Here is a 12,533-nt window from a genome sequence, read left to right as displayed (position 1 = left end):
AAATTGGATCGCCTTGTGGTAGATGGAGAAAATATTGAGTACCCCACAGGATCAGTAGTTGTTACTGGTACATGGCTTAGAAGGTACCCAGTGAAGAAGTCTAACTTGTGGTTGTTCGAGGACTTTGAGACACATAGGAAGATTCTTCATTATTCTAACCTTGTTGTAGCTTCAAATGTTCATTTGATCAGATATGGGGGTAGACCACTAAACAAGAACCTATGGAAGGTTCGTGAGTCTGACCATGAGGCCATACTAGACATGATAAAGAGTAGAGCAGATCCAGATGGTTCATTGGATTAAATGTAAATGTAAAAAATTGTAATATCAATCTTATTTGGATATATGTACATGGCTTGTATTTTTGACTACTCGAGGCATTGTAATATAAAAAATTATGTTTTTGTCTTGTTTTGTGTGATTTTATGTAAATAATGTCATTTTGGACCATTAAAGATCAGATGGGATCATTTCGTGAAGTATACCCTATTAATATGGTAAAAGATGTAAAAAACGCTCATTTGTTGTTAATCACTCAAAGTGTGAAAAATTGTCAAAATTCGGCATGGTTTTTATCAATGTTAGTGACATGTAAGAATGATCTGTCTAATCTTGTGGGGTCATGTTATGGCACTCTAAAAAATCCTCTCTCGATTTGGGTAGACTCGGATCCAGTTGCTCGTGGTGACTCTTTCTCGGTCGCGACAAAAAGCATCAGATGAGTTCAATGAAAAGTTGCACAATGCCCCATCTTTCAATCTGCTCATTGCGGCACCAAACCGTCAGCTCGTATGCATTGGGATGGTCAAGTTTACGCTAGAATGCCTTCTTTTTTCTCTCCAACTCGCCCGATCATTACGGGCCACACCCTACCAGCCAAATCGCCCAAGTGCTCAAATTGCTCAAAGTTGTCAATATTCGGCATTGCGTTTCTCCATGCCCGTTAATCATAAGAACAATCCGTCTGATCCTATGGGGTCGTATTATGGCACTCTAAAAAATTCTATCTCGATTTGGGTAGACTCGGATCCAATTGCTTGTGACGACTCTTTCTCGGTCGCAACAAAAAGTGACAGATAAGTTCAATGAAAAGTTGCACAATGCCCCATCTTTCAATCCGCTCGTCGTGGCACCGAACCATCAGCTCATACATGTTGGGGTGGCTGGTTTTATGCTAGGAATGCCTTCTTTTTTCTCTCCAACTCGCTCGATCATTGCGGGCCACACCCTAGCAGCCAAATTGCCCAAGTGCTCAAATTGCTCAAAGTTGTCAATATTCGGCATCACGTTTCTCCATGCCCGTTAATCATAAGAATGATTTGTCTGATCCTATGGGGTCATGTTATGGCACTCTAAAAAATCCTCTCTCGTTTTGGGTAGACTTGGATCCAGTTTCTCGTGGCGACTCTTTCTCGGTCATGACAAAAAGCGATAGATGAGTTCAATGAAAAGTTGCACAATGCCCCATCTTTCAATCCGCTCATCGCGACACCGAACCATCAGCTCGTACGCATTGGGGTGGATGGGTTTATGCTAGGAATTCCTTCTTTTTTCACTCCAACTCGCCCAATCATTGCGGGCGACACCCTAGCAGCCAACTTGCCCAAGTGCTCAAATTGCTCAAAGTTGTCAATATTCGGCATCGCATTTCTCCATGCCCGTCAATCATAAGAATGATCCGTCTAATTCTACGGGGTCATGTTATGGCACTCTAAAAAATCCTCTCTCGGTTTGGGTAGACTCAGATCCAGTTGCTCATGGCGACTCTTTCTCAGTCGTGACAAAAAGTGACAGATGAGTTCAATGAAAAGTTGCACAATGCCCCATCTTTCAATCCGCTCATCACGGCACCAAACCATCAGCTCATACGCATCAGGGTGGTCAGGTTTATGCTAGGAATGCCTTCTTTTTTCTCTCCAACTCACCCAATCATTGCGAGCCACACCCTAGCAGCCAAATCGCCCAAGTGCTCAAATTGCTCAAAGTTGTCAATATTCAGCATCACATTTCTCTGTGCTTGTTAATCATAAGAACAATCTGTTTGATCCTATGGGGTTGTGTTATGGCACTCTAAAAAAGCCTCTCTCAGTTTGGGTAGACTTGGATCTAGTTTCTCATGGCGACTCTTTCTCGGTCGCGACAAATGAGTTCAATGAAAAGTTGCACAATGCCCCATCTTTCAATCCGCTCGTCGCGGCACCAAACCGTCAGCTCGTACATGTCGGGGTGGCCGATTTTATGCTAGGAATGCCTTCTTTTTTCTCTCCAACTCGCTTGATCGTTGTAGGCCACACCCTAGCAGCCAAATCGCCCAAATGCTCAAATTGCTCATAGTTATCAATATTCAGCATCGCGTTTCTCCGTGCTCGTTAATCATAAGAATGATCCATCTGATCCTACGGGGTCATGTTATGGCACTCTAAAAAACCCTCTCTCGGTTTGGGTAGACTCGGATCTAGTTGCTCGTGGTGACTCTTTCTCGGTCGCGACAAAAAGCGACTGATGAGTTCAATGAAAAGTTGCACAATGCCCCATCTTTCAATCCACTCGTCGCGACACTGAACCGTCAGCTCATATGCATTGGGGTGGTTGGGTTTATGTTAGGAATGCCTTCTTTTTTCTCTCCAACTCGCCCAATCGTTGAGGGCCACACCCTAGCAGCCAAATCGCCCAAGTGCTCAAATTGCTCAAAGTTGTCAATATTTGGCATCGTGTTTCTCTGTGCCCATTAATCATAAGAACAATCCGTCTGATCCTACAGGTCGTGTTATGGCACTCTAAAAAATCCTCTCTCAATTTTGGTAGACTCAGATCCAGTTGCTCGTGGCGACTCTTTCTCGGTCGCGACAAAAAGTGTCAGATGAGTTCAATGAAAAGTTGCACAATGCCCCATCTTTCAATCCACTCGTTGCGACACCGAACCGTCAGCTCGTATGCGTCGGGGTGGCTGGGTTTATGCTACGAATGCCTTCTTTTTTCTCTCCAACTCGCCCGATCATTGCGGGCCACACCCTAGTAGCCAAATCACCCAAGTGCTCAAATTGCTCAAAGTTGTCAATATTTGGCATCACATTTCTCTGTGCCCGTTAATCATAAGAATGATTCATCTGATCCTACGGGGTTGTGTTATGGCACTCTAAAAAATCCTCTATCAGTTTGGGTAGACTTGGATCCAGTTGCTTGTGGCGACTCTTTCTCGGTCGCGACAAAAAGCATTAGATGAGTTCAATGAAAAGTTGCACAATGCCCCATCTTTCAATCTGCTCATCGCGGCACCGAACTGTCAGCTCGTACACATCAGGGTGGCTGGGTTTACACTAGGAATGCCTTCTTTTTGCTCTCCAACTCATCCGATCATTGCGGGCCACACCCTAGCAGCCAAATCGCCCAAGTGCTCAAATTGCTCAAAGTTATCAATATTCAGCATCACGTTTATCCATGCCCGTTAATCATAAGAACAATCCATCTGATCCTATGGGGTCATGTTATGGCACTCTAAAAAAGCCTCTCTCAGTTTGGGTAGACTCGGATCTAGTTGCTCGTGGCGACCCTTTCTCAATCGCGACAAAAAGCGACAGATGAGTTCAATGAATAGTTGCACAATGCCCCATCTTTTAATCCGCTCATTGCGGCACCGAACCGTCATCTTGTACGCGTCGGGGTGGCTGGGTTTATGCTAGGAATGCCTTCTTTTTACCCTCCAACTCGCTCGATCGTTGCGGGCCACACCCTAGCAGCCAAATCACCCAAGTGCTCAAATTGCTCAAAGTTGTCAATATTCGGCATCGCGTTTCTCCGTGCCCGTTAATCATAAGAACGATCCGTCTGATCCTGTGGGGTCATGTTGCGGCATCGAACCGTCAGCTCGTACGCATTGGGGTGGCTTGTGTCTTGGATTACAAACACATATTTAGGTTCAAAGCTTAAGTAATAATAAACTTTGTGTAATTATTCATCTAATCATTTGTACTGCAATTATGGATAACCATGATAAATGATTTGCATTAACCAAACTACTATAAAGGCATAAAACATGATATCCAATAAAGTCAAATAGGGGCTTTGCAAAAGCCATATGGACATAGAATGTCACATATTCGTAATACAAAACATATGTTCGAATTTTCCATATAGGCATACAACATGGTATCCAATAAAGTCAAATAGGAGCTTGCCAAAAGCCATATGGTGATAGAATGTCACATATTCGTAATACAAAACATATGTTCAAAATTGCCGTATAGGCATACAACATAGGACCCTATTCTATTCATTTCCCTCTAGGGGAAGGAAACAGATCACGAGATATCTTTTCCTGTCGAGGGGATGGAGATGTCTATGATGCAGGTGTCTTTCGAGTACGTCCACTCGACCTCCTCTCCAGACTTTTTTGTAACTCCACCTGATACAATGAAAAGAATGATGCTAGCATATACAAAAATTGAATTTTAGAATGACATATAATAGAATAGTCACTTACTGCATACAAATAATCATGATGTTCATCCACAACAGGTGCACATTCATGATCTGGAGTGACAAGCCCCTCCTGTAAGCATCACAATATAAATTAAACTAAATACAAGTGTCCTTAAAAATTTCAATAACATATTATTAAGATAACAAATGTAATGCTAAATTTACTAAATTTACAAATATGTCTCATACTTCTGTTAAAGAAATTGAACTTGCTGTTGCTGCAGCAACACCGCGCTCCATTGACAGGCGAACAATAGGAGAAGTCTCTGAATTCAACATCTGAAAATTAAACAAAGTATATTGATTAATCGCCAAAACTATCTATATTATTTAATAACAACATTAAAGATAAATTGTTTACCTGGGTGAAAGATTGTCGATGAAATACACTATGAGGTGTTGATGTTGAAGCTCTAGCATCAAACTATTTGACATCCAAAATGAGTAATTAGAAAATCATTCACATAAGGTTCAACTATATACATATAATAATTATATTTTTTCACTCGTTGTATACCTGTGGAGTCGACAAAGTAGTGAAAAAGGGTGCTGCAGGAATGCTGCTAGTATTGTGAACACTTTGACCCTGATTTTAATCATAATAATTTACTAATTTAGATATATTCTCAAATTTACATATAAGATTTAATAAAAAGAATGAAATGAACTTGTAATGAAATTCACCTAGGTATCAATGCCAAATGTTTCGTTCAGCAAGGATTTTGTCATGACAATGTTCTCTGTAGCAAACTCCACTCGTGCACATGCATTCTCAGAACTATTAGGATCATACATGCAAAGAGAACCACAATATCGACAAAAATGAGTTGGAACTCGATGCCTAGAAGAATCAACTTCATCACTCGCATCACCATCTACTAGAGGACTAGCATACTATATAAGGGTATGAGTGAGTGAGCTAATCGAGTCTAGAGTTTCGACCTCAATACTCTCCTTCACAATGGAAGGAATAATAACATGCTCCACCATAGGTCTAACCAAGGGTATTGGTGGGAGATTTGGATCATGTTGTGCACCCTCTCTATCATGCGAGGAACCCCCACCTCTACCTTGGAAATCTAGAAAATCAAAATAGTTTGGGATCTCATTAAGGACAAACTCATAGTACAGTTTTCTCAAAAAGTATTGGGGTACCTCATGATTATTGCATGGGGGCTAATCAAATACCATCCACCACCTATCCCAAAAATTGTTCTTAATCCCTTCATGATGCCACCAATGAATAAGGAATCTCCTACATCTAGGTTGTAAAGGTTGATTCGTTCGGGGGTCCGTAAAAAGAACACACAAGTCAAATTTATTAATTTTCTTTTTCTTCACTACCGTATATGATAATTTGTCAGCATAAAATTGCTTTTGTTCTTCCTTCTTACGGGACCAAAAATTTATTTTCCCACTCATAGATTATATGTGAGATACAATAGATTGCAAAGAACTGGCAAGGTTTGTCCTATGAGAGTTTGTTCCAGTGGGATCTTTTAGCCTTGTAATTAAACCTTCAAGCTCTTTTTGGCCATTTTATATTTTACCTAATAGGTTTGCTTGTGTACCTATGGGGTGTCTAGGGATTGTAGGAGGTTCTTGATGTGCTTCTTCTTCAATATGGTCTTCATGAGGAGGTGATTGAGTGTTTTCAACATTTTCTTGTCTAATCTCATTTCCTGATAATGAAAATAAATTTAAATCAATAAACCTAGTTTAATCTTCAAATTAATAAAAAAAATGACAATAAGAAAATAAAAATACATACCTCTTCGAGCTCTTCGATGGCGTGGCGGCATTTTGATGAGAGATGGACAACTTAGTGCCCAATTTCAAGCTTTCACAAAGGGCAAGTGCAAGAAAATAGCACCCAAAAATGCCAAAACGTGGGTTTGGAATGTAGAAATGCGGAGCAAGGTTTTTTTTGTTGTTTACAATGCACATACGCCTTATAAGGCATGTGCACTATAGGGCGTGTGCCCTATAGTGCGTGCGCCTTATAAGGCGTGTGCCTTATGCGCTTTTTAATTTTTTTTTGAAGTATGGCACCTTTTTGGTACCACAACTTCATGCATATACGCAAATATATTATTTCTATCCTCTTTACTTAATTCTAAAACATAATTCTAAATGTTAAAATCTAAACCAATGATTGGAAAGTGGAAAAATAAATGAAAGAATAATAGATAAAAAATGTAGTATTATCTCACAATTTTTTTTTAAAAATTCATTGAATTTTCTAATAAAATATTTTCAAAAAAAATGCATTATCATATTTTTGAAACTTCATTCTAATCAAAATATCCAGCAAATGGAGAGCATGCAAATTAAAATAAATACAAAGTTGTTTCAATCTTCTGTATGCTTCTATTGAGCATTTTTATTAATTATAAAAATGTCAGATTCTCAAATTGAATTCAAAGATTAAACACAGAGAAATAAAACCAATAACAAAAAGGAAGAATAAACACAAGAATACTTGCAACTGGATACTGAAGCCCAAAGGGTAATTGCCCCTTCATCTTCCCTTTCTGTACTAATTTCACATGAACTATTGAAATTCAAAGATTAAGAGCTAAGAGGTATGTTAATTCAAAAGCTGAGATTAAGCTTGGCCCTTGCATTGGCATTTACCACTCTCAGTGCATTAGCCATTCACACCACTTCCTCTTCTCCTCATGTCTTTGCTTTACAAGCCCTGCCATAGATGAAACGTTTTCTGCTATTAAAGAGTGTATGCTACTCCACAAAGGTGACAAAGAATCTTTTGAGAAGAGGGATGTGGAATCTCTGTTGTCTTTTAGAAATAGCATTACAACGAATCCCATGAATCTCATTCGCATCCATAAAATGAGATTTCCACACTTTATAAACAAGGCAATACTAACGATTATATAATGAAGAGGTCATGATTCACAACATTTTAAAATATTAATAAAAAATTTCAAATGGTGATGGATCATAGATCCATACATTGAAAAAAAAAAAAAACATAAACCAATCAAAAAAATCTAACATAAGCCAATTTAGATACAACTATCAACATTATAGGTTTTGAAATCTGGTATCATTAAACCATAGAGAAAATCACTTACTGCTTTTGTTATTTTTTGTTGCACATAGAAACCATAACCGTTGCCCAAAATGGAGAAGAGCATGAGAGATGAAGCTCAACTGGTAGGGGAATACACCCCATTCTTCACCAAGTCCTGTAGCTGCATTTTAGATTTATATTCATATCTAAATCAGATTTCATGCTACATTTTAGAAGTTTGAAATGATTTTTCCTATCTTTCTATGCATTTCACATAAAATAATTCAAAGATATAAAGTTTTTGATTCACAGAGAAAACAAAATTTGCATAGAAACTCTAGCAACAAAAATTCATACAGGATCACCCTATAATGTATTTGGGGATTAACAGTACTTCTGCACAATTTTGCAATTCTCAGCTATGTTCAGAGAAAGCCATCTGCCACATACCTATTTCCAAAGTAGATTGCTAACAATAACAATAACACAATGCCAACCTTATCAATGTAGCTTGTATTCCGATCCGTGTTGAGAATGCAAACAAATTACTCTCAGCATACATAGAATGCAATGAAAACAAATTATTCTCAGAAGACAATAAATTTCTTTTATTTCTTTCTTCCTTCCAATCGTTGCATGTAATCATTGCATGTAACTGCTATCTTTGACGTTACATTTTGAATTATATCTTTGGAGGCATAGACAAGGCGTGTGAACGTATTTACATTATGTTCCACGCAACTGCAGGTGGTGCTTGGTCTTCCATCATATTTCCATTTTCTTTAATGTTTACATGGAATATTCTACTTTTATTCTATCCTTCACTCCCCCTGTTGTGACTGTACAGGAACGCCTCTTAGCGTAATTACTCACGTCTTTGGTCATTATTGGACACAAATAACATCATGACATATCATTCGATAATGATGTTGAGGAAGATTTTAAGGTAGCAATATGTTTGCATTTTATGTTGGGATGGGGTAAGTTACATCGAAAATAGATTTATTTAAAATATTTAGAAGAAGACATATAAAAAATATAAAAGTAGAGAGTGTAACATTTAATCTAGTCTAAATTCTAATGAGACATCTTGTTCATTTATTACATTTGATCATTACTCTGTGGTTCTTTATGATACATTGATTGACTTATCCTTTTAGGATCTCGGTTAAATTTTTTAGGATTCATTGATTGCCACATTACATGTGATCATCATTATGCGCTTCATTATGATACATTGATTGACTTATCTTTTTAGCATCTCATAAAATTATTTAGGGTTCATTGATTTGCAAAGATAAACGTGTTCAAGTATTAATTATCCATGATAATTTTTCATATGCACACAGATACATATGAACCATAAACATATAGAAAAACTAAAATAGATCTGAAAAACAATCTAATTATAAACCATAACAAATGCATTCATGTCATGATCATAATATCCAAATTTACCAAACTCATGTCTAAATTAAATCCGAACCATGAAATAAATGCAAACATTCATACTATATTAATACACAACCATATGAAATCACATAAATCATAAAACGTCTAACACCATAAGTTATCATAAGAAATCTAACATAAATGAAGAGTTCCAATTACCAATATCATATATATATATATATATATATATATATATATATATATATATATATCACTATATAAGGGAGGCTCTCTAGACAACCCCTCCCCCACTCCATTTCACTCATTATCACTAGTCCTCATATGTGTCTTTGATTGAGACCTAGATCATATGAAACTACACCCCATGTAGTCATTCAATCCCATCATGTATGTTGGCCACCTCTTTCTAGATGACCCATGTAGTGGCCTATGTGTCATCCAGCTCCTAAGTCAAATGTATACGTAACCTCCATGTATGCCATTCCATGCGACTAGCATTTGCTCAAGCAAATTGTCAAGTGGATTGTACACTCTCTATACACAATAACAAATTTAAAAACTACAAAAGCATTAGCTTGAGATCTAACTTTGATAATGTGTGTGTGAACAAACTTATTGCGATATAGACAACATCTGTAACACTAATTTGTAAAAGACGTAGCATGCTTTTTCATTGACAAATCTATTACCATGGCCATTACCATATGGAAGTGATCTAGGTAGAATCTATAAGATGGATCGTTACGATGTTCAGCTTTATTAACGTGGATGAACTCGAGTACGCCTTTTGTTCCACACTGTTCCATCATGGGGATGGAGTCTCTGTTTCTAATATTGGCGTCAATGAGCTCATTGAAATTGTTACTCCCCAAAATTCATCATAATTAAAAAAAAAAAAGCTCTGTAAAAGCTCTGCTTTTGGCATCTACCTGCGCTGTCTGAACGCCGCATGCTGCTTAGCTGCTCACCATTCCAGCCGCCAGTTGCCGCCATGCAAGATCGACTTACCTGTTCCACGCCCACCTGCATGTCTTCCATGCAAACAATGCTACGTCCTCCCCTCCTTTCCCTACTTATACCCTTCTCCTCCTCCCCTGTTTTCCCACGGACAGATCTTCCACTACCCCGTTTGAGCATATTTCCAACACAATTTGAATTTTCCCCAAAATGAAGCAGCAATCGACGAAATGGGTGGCGATGGGCGTGTTGGTCCTCATCTCCTTCACAATGGCAGTGGCAGAGTGCGAGGAGAAGAACCAGGGGAGGCAGCAACAGTGTGACCCGCAGCGGCTGTCTGAGTGCAGAAATTTCATGAGAGGGTAGTCTGAGTACGGGCAGGGGCAGCAGGGGCAGCCCCCACGCAGGTGCTGCGAAGAGCTGCGGCAGATGCCTCAGCAGTGCCGTTGCGACGCCATTCAGCGAGTGTTCGACCAAGAGCAGGGAGAGGGAGAGGGAGAGGGAGAATACTTCAATCAGCAGGGAGGTGGCAAGGGCGAGAACGCCAACAAGAAATATTGGAGAGAGCCAGAGAACTCCCTTCTCGCTGCAACACTGCACCACGCCGCTGCAACATTCAACGACGCGGTAAACATCTTTACTTGTTCTTTTCTGAGCTTTCTTCCCATTTCCATAGTTTGGTTTATTTCAATTGTCTAAATTGACATTTGGGCTTGTTGTTGTTGTTGTTTGTGTTGGCAGGCATTTTCATGACAGGAAATATCTGGTAGATTATCTATGGTTCGTAATATGTACGTACAGACTTAAATAAAAGTTGTGTCGCCTCTGCTAAGTCTTTAGTGTTTTGTTGTTGAGGAATTGTGGGCAGATCATCGTGTGCAGTTCCAAAAGTAGAGCTGAAGGCAAAGTGGTTTTTGTTTATTCTTAAGATATGTAAAATCCTCTCCATGCTTCAATGAAGAACTTTTTAAAGTTACCAAATGAAGAACTTTTTAAAGTTACCAAATGAAGAACTTTTTAAAGTTACCAAATGAAGAACTTTTTAAAGTTACCAAATGAAGAACTTTTTAAAGTTATCAATTGAAAGGGTTTTTGAAAAATACCTACTTGAAGAATCGAGTACTTTTTAAAGTTATCAATTGAAAGGGTTTGAAAAATACCAATTGAAAGGGTTTGAAAAATACCTACTTGAAGAATCGAGTACTTTTTAAAGTTATCAATTGAAAGGGTTTGAAAATACCCACTCCCTCATATGATACTCCCTCAAATGATAATGCACTTAAAAAAGATAGGCATGCAATCTTTTAGATGATTATATGATCTTACAAGTTCTTCGAGTACTTTTTAAAGTTATCAATTGAAAGGGTTTGAAAAATACCTACTCCCTCATATGATACTCCCTCAAATGATAATGCACTTAAAAAAGATAGGCATATGATACTCCCTCAAATGATAATGCACTTAAAAAAGATAGGCATGCAATCTTTTGGATGATTATATGATCTTACAAACTTACTTGAGCGAGGGGTAAAACATGAAGAACTCAAGGAAAACTTTGAGCAAGGGGAAAAACATGAAGAACTTTGAATAGGCACAATCTCCTATTCCATACATTGTCCCATGGAGAATTTAACTCAAAAAAAAAATAATGTAAAACATGAAGAACTCAAGGAAAACTTTGAGCGAGGGGAAAAACATGAAGAACTTTGAATAGGCACAATCTCCTATTCCATACATGGTCCCATGGAGAATTTAACTCAAAAAATAAATAATGAGCTCCTCTAGTGAATAGACACAATCTCGTATTCCATACATGGTCCCATGGAGAATTTAACTCAACAAAAAATAAATAAGGATGATTATATGATCTTACAAACTTACTTGAGCGAGGGGTAAAACATGAAGAACTCAAGGAAAACTTTGAGCGAGGGGAAAAACATGAAGAACTTTGAATAGACACGATCTCCTATTCCATACATGGTCCCATGGAGAATTTAACTCAAAAAATAAATAATGAGCTCCTCTAGTGAATAGACACTATCTCGTATTCCATACATGGTCCCATGGAGAATTTAACTCAACAAAAAATAAATAATGAGCTCCTCTATGAACAGGAGGAAACATGGAAACATTCAAAACAGGAGAAGACCTTGAATACTAGATATGAGGTAGTAAATTGGCCAGCAATACTAGATAGGAGGCAGTACAATGGCTAGCTCATCATTATACTTGAAGAGTCGACTTTTAAAATTTACAGAATACTGAAATGCAATCTAATAAGTGCTAGCTCATCATTATACTTAAGAGTCGACTTTTAAAATTTACAGAATACTGAAATGCAATCTAATAAGTGTTGCGATCTAAGGAGGTTTGTTATATTCTTTGACATCTTTTATTTTCTAAACTTAAGATTAAATTTGAAGACAATATCTCAATCATCATAGATATACTTTCTATCTAAAAGTTGTTAGGTACTACCTTACATTCATTGCGTAGCGTTGCGATCTAAGGAGGTTTGTTATTTTCTTTGACATCTTTTATTTTCTAAACTTAATATTAAATTTGAAGACAATATCTCAATCATCATAGATATACTTTTCTATCTAAAAGTTGTTAGGTACTACCTTACATTCATTGCGTAGTGTTG

General features: G+C 37.9%; 1 long non-coding RNA gene across 1 annotated transcript; it reads left to right on the top strand.

Moving 5' to 3' along the window:
- Nucleotides 1-9,923: 9,923 nt before the first annotated feature.
- Nucleotides 9,924-10,867, top strand: LOC131056568 (uncharacterized). Its single transcript, XR_009108726.1, has 2 exons — nt 9,924-10,513; nt 10,628-10,867. It is a non-coding gene; the product is annotated as an uncharacterized LOC131056568 (long non-coding RNA).
- The last annotated feature ends 1,666 nt before the right edge of the window (nt 10,868-12,533 follow it).

This window comes from Cryptomeria japonica, chromosome 6 (assembly GCF_030272615.1).
Source record: "Cryptomeria japonica chromosome 6, Sugi_1.0, whole genome shotgun sequence".
Classification (NCBI taxonomy): Eukaryota; Viridiplantae; Streptophyta; class Pinopsida; order Cupressales; family Cupressaceae; genus Cryptomeria; species Cryptomeria japonica.
This window is presented reverse-complemented; position numbering and strand designations above follow the sequence as displayed.